The following is a 23,145-nucleotide window of genomic DNA, read 5'->3' on the forward strand; positions in this document are numbered from 1 at the left end:
CACAAGTCATTCCTTGCCCTAGAGGCGAGAATGGTTGGATGTATGGAGGCTGTGGCAGAGCTGAGGTATGTTTCTTCCTGAGGGAACCTTGGTGCCAGGCCCTCGGAGGGGAGGGAGGGAGGGAGACCGTCCTGGGGCTGCAGGATGGTCAACAGAGCCAGCCCAAGGGAGAGACGGGAGGCCATGGCTGCTTCCTGCCCGGACTCAGGGCGATGCGGGCAGAGTGCCTGAGGGCCGCACCTGTTCTCCAGCTGGGAGCAGTGCCTCCCTCCCCGAGGCTCTCCCTGACTCTCAGGCGCTGCACTGCCATCCTCTACTCCACCCTCACCCTCACGCTGCTCAGGGGGAAGTGGCGAGCCTCAGACGAAGCCCCGGCAGGGCTGGGGGATTGCCCTCCCTTCCAGCACGGAGTCTAATCCCGGCCCTTCTGCCCTGCCAGCAAGTTCCATCCGCCCCTGAGGACAGATCTCCGGCAGTCGATTGTAGCCTGGGCTCTGGGGATGGTCCTCGGAGGCCCCCCGATACAGGCAGACCCCGCAGGCCAGGTACCTTGAGCGACCCCTGATTTCTCAAGAGGGTGGCAGACACACCTGGCGGTCCCGTCTTCTCTGGAGGACGAGGTCCAGCTGTGGGGAGAGCTGTGTCCCTCCTCCGGAAGAGGCGAAAGACGCAGGGTCCCTCTTTGGGTCCCGAATCCAGAGGCCTCCTTCCCTGGAGGATGGAGTGGTGGTCTTCAAGGCTTCCTGGCCAGCCCTGGGGCGAGGGGGGGTCAGCCTTTTCATGCCAGATCGCTCTTCCCATCAGGCCCTGCAGCAGAAGGCAGAGGAGGCCCTGCGCAGGATGCTGCGGGGCCTGATCCGGGAGGATCCCTCCGCAGGCCACCTGGACACCCTGCTGGACGTAAGTAGCTGGAGAAGGTGGGAGGGAGATGGGCCAAGGGGATCCCAAGGGAGCCCAGCGGGGAGAAAGGGTCACCTCTGGCGCAACACAATCCCCCCCACCCTCCTGCCGCATGGGGGGGGGCCTCCCACCTGGCTGCTCTAGAACCCCATTCCTGGAATTTGGCTTTCTGTGGCGGCAGCAGAGTGGCTTGCCTCTCTCCTGGGGGAAGAACTCCCAAGGAGCTGCCGTCCGTGAGCCGTGGGAGCACGCCAACTGGAAGGGTCACTGGGCACCCCGGCTCCAGGCTGGGAGACGACGGGCCCCTCAGGGGGCAGGTTGGGGGCAGGCAGCTCTCCCACAGGAACAGAGCCCTTTCCAGAGCCTGGGGCCCACCCCCTCTGGGGATCTTCCTGAAGAGCAGCACAGTCCTTGGTGGGCAGATCTGCAGGGGGAGGGTGTGCTGAGGACCATGCCCTGGTCCGAGGGTATGGGGTGAGGGCCTGCTTCCTTCCTTCCTTCCTTCCTCTTCCTTCCTTCCTTCCTTCCTTCCTTCCTTCCTTCCTTCCTTCCTTCCTTCCTTCCTTCCTTCCACAGCAACTCTTATACTGGCTCCGGGTCAGCTGGCCTGCCCCCAGAGCCCGGGCAGCTGCTCTGTTGAGGGACGTCCTCCTGGATGCCTGCAAAATGCCTGGCTTAAACGTAAGTCCTCCACCCCCAGCAGGATCTGGCCCGTGGAGCCCAGCAAGAGAGGAGGGGCTGTTCCATCTCTGGGAGGGGGAAGATGAGGACTGGCCCTTGAGCCTCCAAAGGGCCCACCCTCCCTCCCTCCCTCCCTGCCTGACTCTTCCCCGAAGTGCCAGAGTGTCCACCCCTGGGACATTGTTCCTTCTCCTCTAAGGTCCCCCCAGGATCAGTGGGGAGGGTCAGGAGGGGGAAGACCCCAGTGGTTCAGGGCTCCGGGGCCGTCTCTGGATGGACAAGCGAGGCCTCTTCTTCTGCTTCCAATCTAGATCTTCAGCCAGCATACATTCGGGCACGTGGTGGCGAAGCTGTCCGTCTCCCTGGCCGACCCGGAAGCGGAGGTCCGGGAGAAGGCCAGGGAGGTCTTTGGACAGCTGATGCAATTGCAGCAGAAGAAGCAGGGTGAGTTAGGGTCCCTTTTCCGGGGTAGGGCACCCCCTCCCTCCCTTCAGAGCAACGGGGTTCCTTCTGTGCAGATCAGCCTTCCCCACCACAGCCTCCAGACATCTGTTCCGATTCAGCTGCCTTTCCTGGTGCTCTTTCCCCATGAGCCCAGCCCTCCTCCGAGGCCAGAGGGGGAGACCAGCGAGGCCCCGGGGGAGGGGGAAGAGACACCCCCAGGCCAGGAGGAAGCACAGCTGTTCTGTGCCGGGCCTGTCCACTAGAGCTCTTCCCGATTTCTGCCTTTCAGGCCGGAGCCAGTTCACCTGGGAGGAGGACCCAGAACGGCCCTGGAGGGAGAGCTACGCCCACCTCATCACGGCAGCTGAGGTACGGAGGCCCGTCTGTGGTGCTGGCCAGGCATTCTTGGAAAGGCCTCCCCTCTTGGGCCAGGGTCAAGGGGGGCTTTGTTTATTCCCCGGGAGGGAGGGAGGGACACAGGAGATCCCCCTTGGGCGATACTTCTGGCAGTGGTGTGCAGAGAGACTGGGAGTCCTCCTGTCCCTTCGGCATGCCACAGCTCTGGAGCATGCCCTGATTCATTGTGGGAATCCCATTTCCTCGCAGGGCAGTTGGAGAGGGGCGAGGGAGGGAGGGCAGGAGCCAACCCCTCTGGGGAAGAGGCACCAGGGCTTCCGTTTGGAGAGGACTGACAGGGTCTCTTCCTGGTTTCAGGTGTTCGGAGGTCACCTCAGCGCGAGGCAGAGGCTCTCTCTCCAGGAGGCCGCTCTGGAGGACGCCCTGAGCCTGGACGGGCGGTGGGTGAGGGAGGGAGGCCTCTTGGTCCTCCTCTCCCTCCTGGGCCAGGCCAGGGCCCTGCTGGAGGAGGAGGAGGAGGTGCGTAGAGGGGGAGATCACACGTAGAGGGGGGAGGCAAACGTCCCACCCTCTGGCCTGGGCTGTGAAGAGGGCAGGAATCACTGGGGGCATTTCTCCATCTCCCCAGATCGAAGACCTCCGGAGCAACCTCTCTGCCCTGCTCTATAATATGTGGCGGGGCAGAGAGGTCCCCCCCGAAATTGCGGCACTCCTGCCAAGTTCAGGTAATGTTCCTCTCCGGGGAACCAGGGGTGGGCAAGGAGCCGTGGCTTTGGGACTGCGTGAGGGGCCAGGGCTCTGGCTGCTCCACACCAAGGCCCCTCATTGGTCTCCGGGCAATGAAGGCTCCTCGGAGGAAATCCCTTGCTGCTTTTCCCCAGCTCAGAAGCAAGTCTGCCATCTCTTGCCTATTTTATGGACCAATGCAAGAGAGCTGACCCTGCGCCTGCCAGCTTCTTTTCTCCCCTACAGATGAGTAAAAGGACCCTGCAGGAGTGCCCTTCCTCCTCCTCCTCGTCCTCGTCCTCCTCCCACCACCCGTTCCCATGCTGGGACTCGAGAGAGCACGGGTTACATGCCCGGTCAGCGTCATGTGCCCCCCAACAGACCCCCAGAGAATTTTTAGATAATCCCGTACCTCCCCATGATATCCAAGATTCAGACCTCCCTCCAAAGGGAACAACCACAAGGGCCTTCAGGGATTTGTCTGGATTCCAAAATGTTTCCGCCCATCTGCCCCCCACGACACCTCTTTGCCTGTTGGGTTGACCAAGATTCCTGGACCTTGGGGACCATTCCAGTTCGTCTCAGCCTCTTCAGAGGGCTTCCAGGTAACGAAGACTCGCTCTCCTCCTGACCCTGTTCTTTCGCCTGCCGACCCCATGCTCGCCTTCGTGAAAGAGGCCGATGCACCCAGCTCCACCCCGGGAGCCCTGCTGTCGCAGCAGGTGTGGCCCACAGATCTGCTACACCCCTGTGCATCCTCCTGTCGATGGTCGCTGTTTCTCGAGATCCCTTTGCCTCGGGGCAGCCAGGGCTCCTTCTGAGGAAGGGCCTTCGGGACCCCAACCTCGAAGCGAGTCAGCGATCTCTGGCACATTTCATTGATCGGTGCCAGTGAGCTGACGCAGGGGCCTCCCTGCTTTTCTTCTCTTCCCTACAGATGAAAGAAGACCCTGCAGGAGTGCCCTTCCTCCCCCCCCCCCCTCCTCCTGCCTTCCTCATGCTGGGACTCTGGAGCAAAACCAAGCCTCCCAAACCCATTTCAGCCATTTGTCGTTGGCAGCTCTTGCAGCGGTCCCCAGTGGCTCCCCCTCCTCTTGGGACGGGTCTGGTCCCTCCTCCTGAGAAGCCAGAAGACTCGCCTGTGTTCCTGTCCCAGTGCACATTTGAACGAGGCTGAGATCAGACCAGGGCCAGCTTCCTTGGAAGCCTGCTGAAGGACAAAGCAGCTAAGCGGCCAACGCCACAGCTGGAGCCCCGGGACGGGGTGGCTGTGAAACTCTCAACCCCAAGGTGCTCCCTGGGGAGAGCAACAGAAGTCTCTCTCCCTCCCGTCTGGCGCTGGACCCGAAACACTTGCTCATTCCAGTAGAACTGTACCCTCCTGGGGCACCGCAGTCAGAAACAGTGTTTCTCAGTGCTGTGGACAACACAGAGGAGGACACAATTGCAGAACCTCAGGAACCAGAAGGAGTTGCAGAGGGGGGTAGAGCCTCGCAACTAGAAACAGTGTTCCTCAGAGCTGTGGGCAACACAAAGCGAGCTTCCTCGCACCCAGAAACAATGTTTCTCAGTGTTGAGGACAACACAGAACAAGACACAACTGCAGATCCTCAGGAACCAGAAGGGGCTCCCGGGCCAAGTGTCAGACAATTGCCCAGAGCAAACAAAGGAGTCCCACCAGACGGATTTTCTCATGTGGTCAAGGCACCTGAGCCTTTCACATGGAGAGAGATAGAAAGGATGCCTGCCAACGAAGCAGCAAAGTGGAGAAAGCTGCAGAAGAAGAGACTGAATCTCTGATCAAGAACCAAACCTGGACACTCACAGATCTGCCTCCAGGGAAGAGGACAGCGGGAGGCAAGTGGATCTTGGTGCCGAAGGGGAAGGACAAAGGCACAAAGCCCCATTGGTTGCCAAAGGATACTCCCAGAAGGACGGAGAAGACAATGATGAAACCTCCGCACCAGTGGTGGACACACTTCAACTAGAATGCTCTTGGGCAGGGGTAGTCAAACTGCGGCCCTCCAGATTTCCGTGGACTACAATTCCCATGAGCCCCTGCCCATGAATGCTGGCAGGGGCTCATGGGAACTGTAGTTCATGGACATCTGGAGGGCCACAGTTTGACTCCCTCTGCTCTTGGGCATAGCAGCAGCAAGAAAGATGCACGTGGAGCCTCTGGATGGAAAGACAGCATTTCCTCGTGGAGGAATGAAGGAAGAAGTCTACCTGGAACAACCACCTGGATTTGAAAGGCACAGAGACAGGTTAGTGCTTCTGGCTCCCCGTGGCCGTCTGGGATGATGACCACTGGATTGCAAACTTCAGAATGTCAAGGGGAACGTTTTTTGAAATTGTGGAAGCTCTCCATGGCCGCATGGAGAGGCAATTCACTGGCATGCGGTGCCCTATTCCTTTGGGGAAAAGGGTGGCAGCCGCCTTGTGGTACTTGTCCACCCCACAGTACTTCCGGACAGTTGCCCAGCAATTCGGATTAGGAGTCTCCACGGTCAGCGAGATCCTGCTGGAGTTCTGCTTCGCCCTGGAGGCAGAACTGTACAGCAAAGTGGTGTGCCTCGGAGACGGGCTTGGAGCGGTGGGTGTCCTTATATCCCCTTTGCCCTTTAATTTTTTTTCCGTTTTTGATAGGTGAGCAACGAATACTCGATGCGCCCCACGTTAACTTTAATCCCTGGTGTCTATTCTTTTCTTTTTCTTTCCTCAGACGGGTTCCCACCTTGTTTCGCCGCGGTTGACGGTACCCACATCCCGATCCGAGCACCTGAGGGAAGCATAAAGGAGCACGGGAACAGGAAGGACTTTTGTCCTGTTCTCCTTCAAGGAACCGTGGACTTCTCCGGACGGTTTATAGATTTTGAGGTGGGGTGGAGTGGGAGGAGGCATGATGCCCTTGTGTTCCGTGAATCGAACCTCAGGGCAACCATGGACCAAGGGGTCTTTGTCCCCGGCAACCCCACCGCCACCATTGAGGGAGTGCGTGTTCCGGCTTTGGTGCTCGGAGATGGAGCCTACCCCACACGACGCTGGCTCATGACTCCCTATAAGCGGCCAAGGACAAATGTGCAGAGCTACTACAACCTCAGGCACTCCCGCGCAAGGAATGTCGTGGAGCGTGCCTTTGGCCCTTTGAAGGCTCGGTTCCATCGCTTGATGTCACGACTCCATGTGCATATAGACCATGTGACACCATTGATCATCGCATGTGTCATCTTGGAACAACATCTGCGAGGACAAGGGACATCACATCCCCTTCCCAGTGGCTGAATCAGACCCTGTAGTCCTTGAGGATGCAGCAGCCATCCCTCAAGCCAGAAAAAAAAGGATCTATTCGGAGGGGTGCAAGGTTCGGGACGCTATGGCCAGTTACCTTTTCAGAAATAGGAGACGGTTTGGATTGTGACCTTTTGCCTATGTGTGCTATGTGGAATAAAGTGCAATGTTCTTTGTTCAACCTTGTCTTCAGCCACTATCTTTGTGTTGTTTGTCTAAGTAGCCGATTCTCTGGTCCGAAAGCTTTGTCTAATCAGTCAGTAGTAGCTGGTCAGGATTCTGTTTTCCATCTTGTTGCATGAAGGATCCTAGCAGCTGCTTTTGCCATGCATTGAACAAAGTAGCTAGACATGTGGGGGAGTTTTCTTGTTCTGTTTCCTTACGTCCATATTGTATCCTGTGCAAATTGCCCTTTCAATCTCTTTTGCCTCTCCTCATGAATCATATTCCAGCATTCCCAGGCTTTCTGGTAAGTCCTCCAGATGCGAAAAAACCATGCATCTGTCTCCTGCCGTTCCCAGCATTGGCCGATAGGAGTTTTTGCCATTCCTGCTCTACCTTGGGAAGCAGCAAGCTACCTAAAAAGCATCTTATCCCCGTTTTCTGTTAACATCTGACATTCAGTGTCCCCACAATGACTCCCACTGGGCCAGGCTTCTCTTCTTTCCAAGGCTTCAAGCCCATTGTGGCGCGCAGTCTTTAACTTGTCAACTTCTGGAGTCACCCTGCAGTAACGATATGTTTTGAATGTCCCGCTAGCAAATGAGCATAAGCAGGCCTCCTTCAGTCACTGGTTATTCCCTTGTAGAGCCTGCTGGAGAGTAAATTAGCCAAGCTACAGTCTTCCCTTCAGTCTTAATAATTTGCCGTTCCTTCCCCTCTCCAAAATTACATTGTCTCATTCTGTTCTTTTTCTTTTGAAGTTTGCGTATCGAAGGCATTGCCCAAAGCGATGGGCTTGGTCTCTTTTGACACTGAAACGATATGTATGCGGAAAGGTATGCGGAATGACGAATTTCCACTATTTAATATAGTTGGCAACATTGGTCCTTGTGCAGAATGGCCCCAAGTTTTCACCTTTCAGTTACGACACATCAATTGCTCAACAATGTTCTATACAGCAGTGGGAACATGCACCCATGTGGGCCAATTCCTTAAAAGCCAGGGGATGTTGTGGGCTGGGGATCAAGATGCAGAGCTGATTTTTACTACTCCGCTTTTGACTACGTGGTTGGCCTTGCTGAAGCAAACTCCTCTGTGACTTCAATGCCAGCGTTGTGGGTGTGCTGTTCTTTGTTTGTTGTTTGCTTCCCCCTTCTTCCCCTCTGCGCTTCCTTGCCTTACTAAGGCGCTCTGCTAACTTTCAGGATATTAAGTCTTCACCATGAGTCAACCCATACTTGGGAGGGGGGGAGAACAATTGCCCTGAGAGCTTGGCCAACCAACCGGTGTCATCCACACTTAAGAATGATGTCGAGACCCATGGGAATATGTGAATTGCAAAGTTACAAGAAAGGAAAGTTATTGAAAATCTTTGCCAGCCTTGCTGGGATAGAGATCTGCATTTCAGCCCTGTTGCTGTGCTGTCCCCATATTGGCAAATATATTTTATTTCTGCTTCCCCTGGGACTCTTGTCTGATTCGTTTGGAGTTTTGGGTTTTGCTGACTCTCACACCCGCAACTAGGTTTCTCAGTCCTGTGATGTCCTCTTCACCATCGGAACCTTCTCAGCTGTCCGGTGAGAACAAATTACACGCATGGCCACGATCCAAGGCTGAGCAAGTCTCTTCTGGGGAAGCGGGTTCAGATCCTTTCTTCCGAAACTGGCTGAGTAGCCGTGGGCCAGCTGCTCTCGCTCTCTTTCTCTCTCTCAGCCTAACACAAGGGGTTTTGGATGGGGGGAGGTGGAAGCACATATCCTGTTTCTGAGATCCTGGGAGGCAGGGGGAGATAGAACTGTGCGACCTGTTAAGGCAGCCTCTCTCCCCCTTTTTAATCCTGAGAAACCCCAGAAACCTTCTCCAGGCTCCGAGACACCCCAGCAGTGGCACAGTCGTGCAGAAGATGGTTGGGAAGCAGAGCTGTGGACATGCCCTAGGGCGGCTCCCCTCCCATATATGGTCATATCACCTGGTCAATGTTTAGCAGATTTTAAAATGCATATTCCCCCTTCAAGGATCACTGCCTTGCCGTGGCAAGGGGACTTGCGTAGCTCAGTGAAGCTATGAGCTATGCTGTGCAGGGCTACCCAAGATGGACAGGTCATAACTGAGAGCTCTGACAAAAGGTGATCCACTGGAGAAGGAAATGGCAAACCACTCCAGTATCCTTGCCATGAAAACCCAAAGGACAGTTCCAAAAGGCAAACCGATATGACGCCGGAAGATGAGCCCCTCAGGTCGGAAGGTGTCCACTATGCTACTGGGGATGAGCAGACGGCTAGTACGAGTAGCGCCAGAATGAATGAAGCGACTGGGCCAAAGCCGAAAGGATGCTCGGTTGTGGAGGCAACTGGAGGCGAAAAGACAGTCCGATGCTGTAAAGATTTTTATTCCATAGGAACCTGGAACGTCAGATCCATGAATCAAGGCAAGCTGGACATGGTTAAACAAGAGATGACAAGACTGAACATCGACATTTTAGGAATCAGTGAACTAAAATGGACAGGAATGGGTGAATTTAATTCAGATGACCATCAGGTATTCTACTGTGGACCAGAATCTTGCAGAAGAAATGGAGTAGCCTTCATAATCAATAAGAGAGTAGGAAAAGCAGTCTTGGGATACAATCCCTAAAATGACAGAATGATCTCAGTTCGAATCCAAGGCAAACCATTCAACATCACAGTAATCCAGGTCTATGCCCCAACCACTGCTGCTGAAGAGGATGAAGTTGACCAGTTCTATGAAGCCCTACAACACCTTCTAGAAGCAATGCCAAAAAATGATGTGCTTATCATCATGGGGGATTGGAATGCTAAAATAGGAAGCCAAAAGAAAACCGGGATAATAGGCAAGTTTGGCCTTGGAGTACAAAATGAAGCAGGGCACAGGCTGGTAGAATTTTGTCAAGAGAATACAATGGTCATAGCATACAAAAATACATATTAAAAATTAATGAACTCCCACCCCTTTGGGAAACCCTTTGTGGGCCATCAAGAAACCCATGTATGAAGGGATGGATGGATTTACTTTCTTTGCTTTTATGTATGTAACGCTGACATGTCCACCTTTCCCCTGAGCATCAGTTTTCTAGAGCCTGTTATATTATTATTATTGTTGTTATTTTTGCACAAGGGGCTTTGTTGCTAGCAATATTATGAAACAATAACGCCAGGGAAAATTTGAAGGCTGCAGGAAAAGAGGTGAGGAGACTCAAGGAAGGAAGCTACGACCCTCTGTTTGCAGGACCGGAGCAAGGCGGTTCAGGACTGGACGTTTTAGAGGATATTGATTCATTGGGTCACCCTAAGTCAGAAAGAATGGCTCTCATCCATACACACCTTTTATTATAAGGAGGAGGTCCCAAGTTCTCTTCTAAGTGTGATTCTACAAGGCACAACAGCTGGGAATCCTGCCCTTTGCATCCAGGTTGGCTGCTCCTCTGAGCAAGGGATGCAATCCGGAGTTGGCCGTCAATCCATTTCAGAGAATGGGGCAAATAAAGACATTATTTGCCTCGTGGGATAAACATTTTTAAATTAGTTCTGTCACTTCAGACCATGGGTTATTGACAGGCAAAAATCCCTGAAGGTCAAAGGTGGTTTAAAAGCTGTGGGGGGAAAACAGGAATCTAGGCAGAACAGCACTGCCTTCTCAGAGGAAGTCGGGCCCTCCTTGTGGCCTTCCTGGCAGAAGCTAGGTTTTGTGTGACCCAGAGGGTTGGACTGGATGGGCCATTGGCCTGACCCAACATGGCTTCTCTTGTGTCTATATCTGGGGCAGTGGCAATCTGTGTTTTTGGTGCTTGTGAAGCAACAACAGGAAGACTCCTGGAATTCTAGCCACCTCCTCTTCTCTGGGTTTTGGCCACGGTGTGACGCAATGTGTTGGTCTGCATAGGCCTACAGTGGGACTGCTTCTGGAGCTCTGCCCCTGCGGTGGACCTCCTGATGGCCCCTTGGTTTTGGCCATTGTGTGAGACAGAGTGTTGGACTGGATGGGCCGTTGGCCTGATGCTTTTAACTCTCAGTCATGCCTGCCAGATAGAATCATAGAGTTGGAAGGGGCCATACAGGCCATCTAGTCCAACCCCCTGCTCAACAGAGGATCAGCCCTAAGCATCCTAAAGCATCCAAGAAAAGTGTGTATTCAACCTTTGCTTGAAGACTGCCAGTGAGGGGCAGCTCACCACCTCCTTAGGCAGCCTATTCCACTGCTGAACTACTCTGACTGTGAAATTTTTTTCCCTGATATCTAGCCTATATCGTTGTACTTGAAGTTTAAACCCATTACTGCATGTCCTCTCCTCTGCAGCCAACATAAACAGCATCCTGCCCTCCTCCAAGTGACAAACTTTCAAATACTTAAAGAGGACTATCATTTACCCTCTCAACCTCCTTTTCTCCAGGCTGAACATTCCCCAGTCCCTCAACCTATCTTCATAGGGCTTGGTCCCTTGGCCCCAGATCATCTTCGTCGCTCTCCTCTGTACCCTTTCAATTTTTTTTTGTTGTACAGGCAACAAACACTGTGGTGCCATTGTGCTCAGAGGCACCCTCTTCTCAGTTCACGGCTTGAAATCAGTGGCCTTAGGAGGTCACGCTGCTTAGGGCAGCATTACTGAGTGCTTATGCTTTTTTTAAAAACCTGGTGTCTACAACACCAAGGTTTAAATGAGGGAATCTAAGGGGACCCTCTACCCCCACCTTGTTGGATGGCTTGGAGATTGGAAAGAGAGCAAACACTACAGATCTCTCTCCACAGACCCTCTCCCAAATAACCCTGAATCTCTCCAATGACATCAGAACCCTCAAACATCATCCAGTGTCCAAAGCATCAATTTTCCTCAAGGGAACTGATGCCTTAGACTGGAAAGAGACGGTCATCCCAGGAGATCCCCAGGCCTCACCTGGGGGCTAGGAATCCTACTCAGGCGGGGCCTGGAACTCTCCTGGGATCAGCCATATATCCGTGTCTCTACTGTCCCACAGTAGAAAACCAAAGTGGAAGTAGGGACAGACTGGGAGTGGGGTCGGGATCTCCATTCAAGCCAGAAGGAGTCCCAAGTCTGGAGGAAAAAATTCCGAGGGAAGCAATGCTTCACGGAATCAAAACTCCCCAGAAGAAGCAACATCTGTCGCTTGAAGAAGAAGAAGAAGAAGAAGAAGAAGAAGAAGAAAAGAAGAAGAAGAAGAAGAAGAAAAGAACATTTGGTCCTTATATGCTGTTTTTCTCCAGCAGAGGGAATTTCAAAGGGGCTTACATTCGCCTTCCCTTTCCACTCCCCACCACAGACACCCTGTGAGGGAGGTGAGGCTGAGAGAGCCCTGAGATCACTGAAGAAGAAGAGTTGGTTCTTATATGCTGCTTTTCTCTACCCAAAGGTGTTTCAAAGTGGCTTACAATCGCCTTCCCTTTCCTCTCTGCACCACAGACAGTGCTGTGGCGAGCCCAAGGTCGCCCCGCTGGCTGCATGTGGGGGAACGCGGGATCGAACCCGGCTCGCCAGATGAAAAGTCCGTGCTTCTAACCCCTCCCCCAAGCCCTGAATTCCGTGGCGGTTGAGGGTCACTTGGCAACCCCAGCAGAACTCGCAGACGTTCTCAGCCTTGATGGAGGCAGGACTAGACTGGGGTTCTGAAACAGCCCCCAAAGGGCCCTGGTTCATTGATGCCCTGATGCAGGAGGCCTCACCAAGGAAAGTCCCAGGAGCCACTTCTGGAGACGCACCCCTGAGATGACCAGACCTGACTTTGCAGAGGGGGCTCAAGCCTAGGCCAAGAGAGGCACACAGCGGGCACCTGCCTGGAGGTGGTGACCACAAGGCCTCCGAGGGAGACCTTTTGTGGGGAGACCATGCAGGAGAGAACAGCAGGGGGGAAAGCTAAAGACAGGGGACCCCCGAAAGGTAAGTTGGATGGTGAATAGGAAGGAGAAAAGGGTTGAGGTTGTGACATTCCTAGGTTTGACAATGGCTTTTTAAAGTGTGTTTTGAGAAAGGTGAGGTTATATTCCTGGCCAAGGGATTCCTGGCCCACTAGAGGCCTTTTCGGTCCTGGCCCCGACTTGGTGGAACAAGCTCCCAGAACAGCTGAGGGCGATGCAGGACCAGTAAAAAGGATTTTTTCCCCCAGGTCTTGTGTTGTGGCCTGGGCATGGAAGATCGTGGGGCCCCTCCACAGCTAAGAACTATCTTTAAGATCAATCAGACAAAAGACCTAGAGGTATCTGGAAAAGTCAGCACCTCTCGGAGTTTGTGCTGGAGTATGGTGATTTTTAATGTCTTAATGTATGTGGGGTTTTTATCTTTTAAGGTAACTCGCCATGAGATGGCTTCTGAGAATGGAGGGTAAAAAAATCTAAATGCAGACGAACATACATAGAGACATAAAATATAATAAGCTGCCTTGAGTTCCACGAGGCAAAAAGATGGCTTACAAATGTGTTCAATAAATTGAAAAATCAAACAGGGGCAGTTCAGTAATGAGAATAAGGAAATGGCAGGGAAGGGGAGGGGGTAATTGGCAAAGGAGATGAGCAGGGAGATCTCAGCCAGCCCATGAATGTCGAAGGACAGAAATGACAAAAGATGTATGAGTAAAATATCACCATGTTTTTTTCACAAGCGTCATGAGAAATTGAGGCCTTCCCTGGTGGGGAAGAGGGAGAAAACACTGAGGTTCATGCCTGGCACAAAACAGTCTGTGAGGGGGGGATCCTTGAGTCCTGGTCCCTTCAGATGGAAGGACCATCCGAGGGTGGGAGAGTGAGTGAGTAAGTAAGTGAGTGGGACCGTGTGTGCCCGTACATTCCTACGGACAGGGCTTGCGTTCCCATCCGTTCCCAATGGACAGGGCTTTTCTGCACTTCCGTTCCAGTGGACAGGGCTTGTGAGCCCATTAGTTCGAAGGGAAACACTTTGAGTTACGGTCCCTTCAGAAGAACGGAGGAAGGGACTGGAGTGAGCTGACGGGTATGAGTGGGGTCTGTGTGTGTATGTGTGTGGGAGGAGGAGCTTCTTCTGGTACTCCTCCCTAATGCCATAGATGACAGACTGCTTCTCCTCTGCCCAGTCTTAAAGAGCCAGTCCGACATTTGGGAACGGGAGCGGGTTCCCAGCATTGGCCGATAGGAGTTTTTGCCATTCCTGCTCTATCTTGGGAAGCAGCAAGCTACCTAAAAAGCATCTTATCCCCGTTTTCTGTTAACATCTGACATTCAGTGTCCCCACAATGACTCCCACTGGGCCAGGCTTCTCTTCTTTCCAAGGCTTCAAGCCCATTGTGGCGCGCAGTCTTTAACTTGTCAACTTCTGGAGTCACCCTGCAATAACGATATGTTTTGAATGGCCCGCTAGCAAATGAGAATAAGCAGGCCTCCTACAGTCACTGGTTATTCCCTTGTAGAGCCTGCTGGAGGTTAAATTAGCCAAGCTACAGTCTTCCCTTCAGCCTTAATAATTTGCCGTTCCTTCCCCTCTCCAAAATTACACTGTCTCATTCTGTTTTTTTTCTTTTGAAGTTTGCGTATCGAAGTCATTGGCCAAAGCGATGGGCTTGGTCTCTTTTGACACTGAAACGATATGTTTAGCAAGCAGTCTCAAGCTTTACTCTTGATCTTTCCTCTGGATCATTCTCAGCAGTTTTTTTTTTAAATCCTCGGTCCTTATGAATGGCTTCCTTAGGGTCCATTCTCTCTGTTTTCACACTGCTTCCTTCCTTGAGGGTCCGGAATCCAGTCCGTACTCTCAACCGGTGCTGCCGCTGGTTTGTAGGACTTCATATGCGAAGCTGCAAGGCAACTCCTAGTCCTCTTCGGCCCCTTATTTCTCCTCCCGACGCGCCGTTCGGATTGCGGTTCCGTCCCTAGTTCAGCCAGGAACCTAACCGCATATCCCTGTTTGGTGCCCATGCCTAGGGGATGGTTTGAGTGGGGCAGGGAGTGGTGTGAATGGAGTGGTGTGTGTGTGTGTGTTTGTGTGTGTGTGAGGAGGGGCTCCCTTAGTTAAGGTATGAAGGGGAGGTAGTGCACAGGTTGAAATAGATGTACTCGGGCTTGCAGCCGCCAGTTGATGCTGGCCAACCGAAGGCAGTGGAGGAGCCCGGAGGATGCCGGTGGAGGGAAGGGCAGGAGCCGTCCCTGCTTACCACGGGTTTTCCTTGTAGGGATACCCCGGGGGAGTTTTGATGAGGTTCTCCTGCAAGCCCTCAAGGGAGTCGTGGCCACTGAAAGAGGTGAGCGATGTTCCCCAACTCCTTCGCTTGCCTCTCTGCCCCTCCTGGTCCCCAGTGGGTGGGTTGGGCAAGGAGGGCTTGTGACCTGTATGCCAGCAACGGGGAAGGCAGTGTCTGGGAGAGCTAAACCTTGGGCTCACTGTGTGCTCTTTCGGGAAGTGGGAAGGGGAGCGGGATGAGGTGGAAGGGGCCCTGAGTTCTCAGACTGGCCTTGTAGACTTGTTGTCTGTTTCTTCAGCAGACTGAGGAAGCTTGCAGATCGAGGCCATCCAGAGAGGAGGAGAGCTGATCGGGAGAGGAGGGCCACGTGCGAAGAGACGGGGGAGCATCCAGAAGGCAAGTTCTTCCGCGGAGGCGGAAGGGCTTGCTAAGCAGGGGGTACCAGGCGACCCGAAGCCTGGCGTGATGCCACGCCTGAAGCTCCTGATGACGTTGGCTGGCAGAAGCTGGCGGCAGTCGGCCGGGGGGTGGGGGTGGGCATCAGTGGCAGGTAGCTGGGGGGAGGGGGTTGCGTAGGGATGCAGAGTGAGAGTGTGAGTGAGCGAGTGAGTGAGTGCAACCCTGCGTGCCCATCCGTTCCGACGGACAGGGACCGAACGCCCATTCGTTTCGACGGACAGGGCTTGAGTGCCCATCTGCTGCGGCGGACAGGGCTTGAGCGCTCCTCTGTCTGGACGGACAGGGCTTGCGAGCCCATCCGTTCGCAGGGACAGAGTTTGAGTGCCAGTCCACACAGATGAACGGAGCACAGTGCCCGACCCTTCAGATGGCCGGAGCACGGGTGCACGTCCCCTGAAGTGGACGCAGCTGGGGTGCCCGTCCCTTCGCATGGACGGAGCCGGGGGCCTTGTCCCTTCGTGTGGACTGAGGTGGGGTGCCCGTTCCTTCTGGTGGACAGAACGTGTGTGTGTGTGTGAGTGTGTGTGTGTGTGTGGACGGAGAGTGAATGCGAGGGTTAGGCATGGGCACCAAGTGGCTCACCAACTGAAGTTCATGACGATTTTTAGCCTGCCGTCACAAACTTCCATGAACTTTTCAAGAATTGGTGGCGGTTCGTGTTTTGAGCAGAGAGCAGGGCTTTAAAGGCACTCAGGGCCGTCCCCTTAAACCTCTGCTTTCTTTTTTTGTCCCGTGCCGCTGTTTTTCGCGGCCTCCCCGGGGACGGGAACGCAGGGGCCGAAAGGGACTCCGAGCCCTTTTCTTTTTTTACTAGACCGTTTTGGTTCAGTAAAGAGAGAAATGCTACAGCTTGCATATTACAGGACTACTATTCCAAGATAGGGAAAAAACAACAAAACACACACACATCAGGCTGCCATTTCCCTATGCTTCTCTTCTTCTTGTACATCTCCCTAACGCCGTAGATGACATACTGATGCTTCTTCCCCCCAGGCTTACATAGCCAGTCTGAAAGTCGAGGATTTCTCTCCACCTCCTTCCCCCCCGCCCCAATCTGATCTCCTATGGGACTCCGCTTTCTTCTGGATTGCAAAGTTCTTGCCTTTTGCTTCAAGAACGCACGTGTTGCTGGTGTCCCGTATTCTAACGCTTTGTCTAATCAGTCAGTAGTAGCTGGTCAGGATTCTGTTTTCCATCTTGTTGCATGAAGGATCCTAGCAGCTGCTTTTGCCATGCATTGAACAAAGTAGCTAGACGTGTGGAGGAGTTTTCTTGTTCTGTTTCCTTACGTCCATATTGTATACTGTGCTAATTGCCCTTTCAATCTCTTTTGCCTCTCCTCATGAATCATATTCCAGCATTCCCAGGCTTTCTAGCAAGTCCTCCAGATGCGAAAAAACCATGCATCTGTCTCCTGCCGTTCCCAGCATTGGCTGATAGGAGTTTTTGCCATTCCTGCTCTACCTTGGGAAGCAGCAAGCTACCTAAAAAGCATCTTATCCCCGTTTTCTGTTAACATCTGACATTCAGTGTCCCCACAATGACTCCCACTGGGCCAGGCTTCTCTTCTTTCCAAGGCTTCAAGCCCATTGTGGCGCGCAGTCTTTAACTTGTCAACTTCTGGAGTCACCCTGCAGTAACGATATGTTTTGAATGGCCCGCTAGCAAATGAGAATAAGCAGGCCTCCTACAGTCACTGGTTATTCTCTTGTAGAGCCTGCTGGAGGTTAAATTAGCCAAGCTACAGTCTTCCCTTCAGCCTTAATAATTTGCCGTTCCTTCCCCTCTCCAAAATTACACTGTCTCATTCTGTTTTTTTTCTTTTGAAGTTTGCGTATCGAAGTCATTGGCCAAAGCGATGGGCTTGGTCTCTTTTGACACTGAAACGATATGTTTAGCAAGCAGTCTCAAGCTTTACTCTTGATCTTTCCTCTGGATCATACTCAGCAGTTTTTTTTTTAAATCCTCGGTCCTTATGAATGGCTTCCTTAGGGTCCATTCTCTCTGTTTTCACACTGCTTCCTTCCTTGAGGGTCCGGAATCCAGTCCGTACTCTCAACCGGTGCTGCCGCTGGTTTGTAGGACTTCATATGCGAAGCTGCAAGGCAACTCCTAGTCCTCTTCGGCCCCTTATTTCTCCTCCCGACGCGCCGTTCGGATTGCGGTTCCGTCCCTAGTTCAGCCAGGAACCTAACCGCATATCCCTGTTTGGTGCCCATGCCTAGGGGATGGTTTGAGTGGGGCAGGGAGTGGTGTGAATGGAGTGGTGTGTGTGTGTGTGTTTGTGTGTGTGTGAGGAGGGGCTCCCTTAGTTAAGGTATGAAGGGGAGGTAGTGCACAGGTTAAAATAGATGTACTCGGGCTTGCAGCCGCCAGTTGATGCTGGCCAACCGAAGGCAGTGGAGGAGCCTGGAGGATGCCGGTGGAGGGAAGGGCAGGAGCCGTCCCTGCTTACCACGGGTTTTCCTTGTAGGGATACCCCGGGGAAGTTTTGATGAGGTTCTCCTGCAAGCCCTCAAGGGAGTCGTGGCCACTGAAAGAGGTGAGCGATGTTCCCCAACTCCTTCGCTTGCCTCTCTGCCCCTCCTGGTCCCCAGTGGGTGGGTTGGGCAAGGAGGGCTTGTGACCTGTATGCCAGCAACGGGGAAGGCAGTGTCTGGGAGAGCTAAACCTTGGGTTCACTGTGTGCTCTTTCGGGAAGTGGGAAGGGGAGCGGGCTGAGGTGGAAGGGGCCCTGAGTTCTCAGACTGGCCTTGTAGACTTGTTGTCTGTTTCTTCAGCAGACTGAGGAAGCTTGCAGATCGAGGCCATCCAGAGAGGAGGAGAGCTGATCGGGAGAGGAGGGCCACGTGCGAAGAGACGGGGGAGCATCCAGGAGGCAAGTTCTTCCGCGGAGGCGGAAGGGCTTGCTAAGCAGGGGGCACCAGGCGACCCGAAGCCTGGCGTGATGCTACGCCTGAAGCTCCTGATGACGTTGGCGGGCAGAAGCTGGCGGCAGTCGGCCGGGGGGTAGGGGTGGGCATCAGTGGCAGGTAGCTGGGGGGAGGGGGTTGCGTAGGGATGCAGAGTGAGAGTGTGAGTGAGCGAGTGAGTGAGTGCAACCCTGCGTGCCCATCCGTTCCGACGGACAGGGACCGAACGCCCATTCGTTTCGACGGACAGGGCTTGAGTGCCCATCTGCTGCGGCGGACAGGGCTTGAGCGCTCCTCTGTCTGGACGGACAGGGCTTGCGAGCCCATCCGTTCGCAGGGACAGAGTTTGAGTGCCAGTCCACACAGATGAACGGAGCACAGTGCCCGACCCTTCAGATGGCCGGAGCACGGGTGCACGTCCCCTGAAGTGGACGCAGCTGGGGTGCCCGTCCCTTCGCATGGACGGAGCCGGGGGCCTCGTCCCTTCGTGTGGACTGAGGTGGGGTGCCCGTTCCTTCTGGTGGACAGAACGTGTGTGTGTGTGTGTGTGAGTGTGTGTGTGTGTGTGGACGGAGAGTGAATGCGAGGGGTAGGCATGGGCACCAAGTGGCTCACCAACTGAAGTTCATGACGATTTTTAGCCTGCCGTCACAAACTTCCATGAACTTTTCAAGAATTGGTGGCGGTTCGTGTTTTGAGCAGAGAGCAGGGCTTTAAAGGCACTCAGGGCCGTCCCCTTAAACCTCTGCTTTCTTTTTTTGTCCCGTGCCGCTGTTTTTCGCGGCCTCCCCGGGGACGGGGACGCAGGGGCCGAAAGGGACTCCGAGCCCTTTTCTTTTTTTACTAGACCGTTTTGGTTCAGTAAAGAGAGAAATGCTACAGCTTGCATATTACAGGACTACTATTCCAAGATAGGGAAAAAACAACAAAACACACACACATCAGGCTGCCATTTCCCTATGCTTCTCTTCTTCTTGTACATCTCCCTAACGCCGTAGATGACATACTGATGCTTCTTCCCCCCAGGCTTACATAGCCAGTCTGAAAGTCGAGGATTTCTCTCCACCTCCTTCCCCCCCGCCCCAATCTGATCTCCTATGGGACTCCCCTTTCTTCTGGATTGCAAAGTTCTTGCCTTTTGCTTCAAGAACGCAAGTGTTGCTGGTGTCCCGTATTCTAACGCTTTGTCTAATCAGTCGGTAGTAGCTGGTCAGGATTCTGTTTTCCATCTTGTTGCATGAAGGATCCTAGCAGCTGCTTTTGCCATGCAGTGAACAAAGTAGCTGGACGTGTGGGGGAGTTTTCATGTTCTGTTTCCTTACGTCCATATTGTATACTGTGCTAATTGCCCTTTCAATCTCTTTTGCCTCTCCTCATGAATCATATTCCAGCATTCCCAGGCTTTCTAGCAAGTCCTCCAGATGCGAAAAAACCATGCATCTGTCTCCTGCCGTTCCCAGCATTGGCTGATAGGAGTTTTTGCCATTCCTGCTCTACCTTGGGAAGCAGCAAGCTACCTAAAAAGCATCTTATCCCCGTTTTCTGTTAACATCTGACATTCAGTGTCCCCACAATGACTCCCACTGGGCCAGGCTTCTCTTCTTTCCAAGGCTTCAAGCCCATTGTGGCGCGCAGTCTTTAACTTGTCAACTTCTGGAGTCACCCTGCAATAACGATATGTTTTGAATGGCCCGCTAGCAAATGAGAATAAGCAGGCCTCCTACAGTCACTGGTTATTCCCTTGTAGAGCCTGCTGGAGGTTAAATTAGCCAAGCTACAGTCTTCCCTTCAGCCTTAATAATTTGCCTTTCCTTCCCCTCTCCAAAATTACACTGTCTCATTCTGTTTTTTTTCTTTTGAAGTTTGCGTATCGAAGTCATTGGCCAAAGCGATGGGCTTGGTCTCTTTTGACACTGAAACGATATGTTTAGCAAGCAGTCTCAAGCTTTACTCTTGATCTTTCCTCTGGATCATTCTCAGCAGTTTTTTTTTTAAATCCTCGGTCCTTATGAATGGCTTCCTTAGGGTCCATTCTCTCTGTTTTCACACTGCTTCCTTCCTTGAGGGTCCGGAATCCAGTCCGTACTCTCAACCGGTGCTGCCGCTGGTTTGTAGGACTTCATATGCGAAGCTGCAAGGCAACTCCTAGTCCTCTTCGGCCCCTTATTTCTCCTCCCGACACGCCGTTCGGATTGCGGTTCCGTCCCTAGTTCAGCCAGGAACCTAACCGCATATCCCTGTTTGGTGCCCATGCCTAGGGGATGGTTTGAGTGGGGCAGGGAGTGGTGTGAATGGAGTGGTGTGTGTGTGTGTGTTTGTGTGTGTGTGAGGAGGGGCTCCCTTAGTTAAGGTATGAAGGGGAGGTAGTGCACAGGTTAAAATAGATGTACTCGGGCTTGCAGCCGCCAGTTGATGCTGGCCAACCGAAGGCAGTGGAGGAGCCTGGAGGATGCCGGTGGAGGGAAGGGCAGGAGCCGTCCCTGCTTACCACGGGTTTTCCTTGTAGGGATACCCCGGGGAAGTTTTGATGAGGTTCTCCTGCAAGCCCTCAAGGGAGTCGTGGCCACTGAAAGAGGTGAGCGATGTTCCCCAACTCCTTCGCTTGCCTCTCTGCCCCTCCTGGTCCCCAGTGGGTGGGTTGGGCAAGGAGGGCTTGTGACCTGTATGCCAGCAACGGGGAAGGCAGTGTCTGGGAGAGCTAAACCTTGGGTTCACTGTGTGCTCTTTCGGGAAGTGGGAAGGGGAGCGGGCTGAGGTGGAAGGGGCCCTGAGTTCTCAGACTGGCCTTGTAGACTTGTTGTCTGTTTCTTCAGCAGACTGAGGAAGCTTGCAGATCGAGGCCATCCAGAGAGGAGGAGAGCTGATCGGGAGAGGAGGGCCACGTGTGAAGAGACGGGGGAGCATCCAGGAGGCAAGTTCTTCCGCGGAGGCGGAAGGGCTTGCTAAGCAGGGGGCACCAGGCGACCCGAAGCCTGGCGTGATGCCACGCCTGAAGCTCCTGATGACGTTGGCGGGCAGAAGCTGGCGGCAGTCGGCCGGGGGGTAGGGGTGGGCATCAGTGGCAGGTAGCTGGGGGGAGGGGGTTGCGTAGGGATGCAGAGTGAGAGTGTGAGTGAGCGAGTGAGTGAGTGCAACCCTGCGTGCCCATCCGTTCCGACGGACAGGGACCGAACGCCCATTCGTTTCGACGGACAGGGCTTGAGTGCCCATCTGCTGCGGCGGACAGGGCTTGAGCGCTCCTCTGTCTGGACGGACAGGGCTTGCGAGCCCATCCGTTCGCAGGGACAGAGTTTGAGTGCCAGTCCACACAGATGAACGGAGCACAGTGCCCGACCCTTCAGATGGCCGGAGCACGGGTGCACGTCCCCTGAAGTGGACGCAGCTGGGGTGCCCGTCCCTTCGCATGGACGGAGCCGGGGGCCTCGTCCCTTCGTGTGGACTGAGGTGGGGTGCCCGTTCCTTCTGGTGGACAGAACGTGTGTGTGTGTGTGTGTGAGTGTGTGTGTGTGTGTGGACGGAGAGTGAATGCGAGGGGTAGGCATGGGCACCAAGTGGCTCACCAACTGAAGTTCATGACGATTTTTAGCCTGCCGTCACAAACTTCCATGAACTTTTCAAGAATTGGTGGCGGTTCGTGTTTTGAGCAGAGAGCAGGGCTTTAAAGGCACTCAGGGCCGTCCCCTTAAACCTCTGCTTTCTTTTTTTGTCCCGTGCCGCTGTTTTTCGCGGCCTCCCCGGGGACGGGGACGCAGGGGCCGAAAGGGACTCCGAGCCCTTTTCTTTTTTTACTAGACCGTTTTGGTTCAGTAAAGAGAGAAATGCTACAGCTTGCATATTACAGGACTACTATTCCAAGATAGGGAAAAAACAACAAAACACACACACATCAGGCTGCCATTTCCCTATGCTTCTCTTCTTCTTGTACATCTCCCTAACGCCGTAGATGACATACTGATGCTTCTTCCCCCCAGGCTTACATAGCCAGTCTGAAAGTCGAGGATTTCTCTCCACCTCCTTCCCCCCCGCCCCAATCTGATCTCCTATGGGACTCCCCTTTCTTCTGGATTGCAAAGTTCTTGCCTTTTGCTTCAAGAACGCAAGTGTTGCTGGTGTCCCGTATTCTAACGCTTTGTCTAATCAGTCGGTAGTAGCTGGTCAGGATTCTGTTTTCCATCTTGTTGCATGAAGGATCCTAGCAGCTGCTTTTGCCATGCAGTGAACAAAGTAGCTGGACGTGTGGGGGAGTTTTCAAGTTCTGTTTCCTTACGTCCATATTGTATACTGTGCTAATTGCCCTTTCAATCTCTTTTGCCTCTCCTCATGAATCATATTCCAGCATTCCCAGGCTTTCTAGCAAGTCCTCCAGATGCGAAAAAACCATGCATCTGTCTCCTGCCGTTCCCAGCATTGGCTGATAGGAGTTTTTGCCATTCCTGCTCTATCTTGGGAAGCAGCAAGCTACCTAAAAAGCATCTTATCCCCGTTTTCTGTTAACATCTGACATTCAGTGTCCCCACAATGACTCCCACTGGGCCAGGCTTCTCTTCTTTCCAAGGCTTCAAGCCCATTGTGGCGCGCAGTCTTTAACTTGTCAACTTCTGGAGTCACCCTGCAATAACGATATGTTTTGAATGTCCCGCTAGCAAATGAGCATAAGCAGGCCTCCTACAATCACTGGTTATTCCCTTGTAGAGCCTGCTGGAGGTTAAATTAGCCAAGCTACAGTCTTCCCTTCAGCCTTAATAATTTGCCGTTCCTTCACCTCTCCAAAATTACACTGTCTCATTCTGTTTTTTTTCTTTTGAAGTTTGCGTATCGAAGTCATTGGCCAAAGCGATGGGCTTGGTCTCTTTTGACACTGAAACGATATGTTTAGCAAGCAGTCTCAAGCTTTACTCTTGATCTTTCCTCTGGATCATTCTCAGCAGTTTTTTTTTTAAATCCTCGGTCCTTATGAATGGCTTCCTTAGGGTCCATTCTCTCTGTTTTCACACTGCTTCCTTCCTTGAGGGTCCGGAATCCAGTCCGTACTCTCAACC

Source organism: Paroedura picta, chromosome 4, assembly GCF_049243985.1.
Source record: "Paroedura picta isolate Pp20150507F chromosome 4, Ppicta_v3.0, whole genome shotgun sequence".
NCBI classification, from domain to species: domain Eukaryota; kingdom Metazoa; phylum Chordata; class Lepidosauria; order Squamata; family Gekkonidae; genus Paroedura; species Paroedura picta.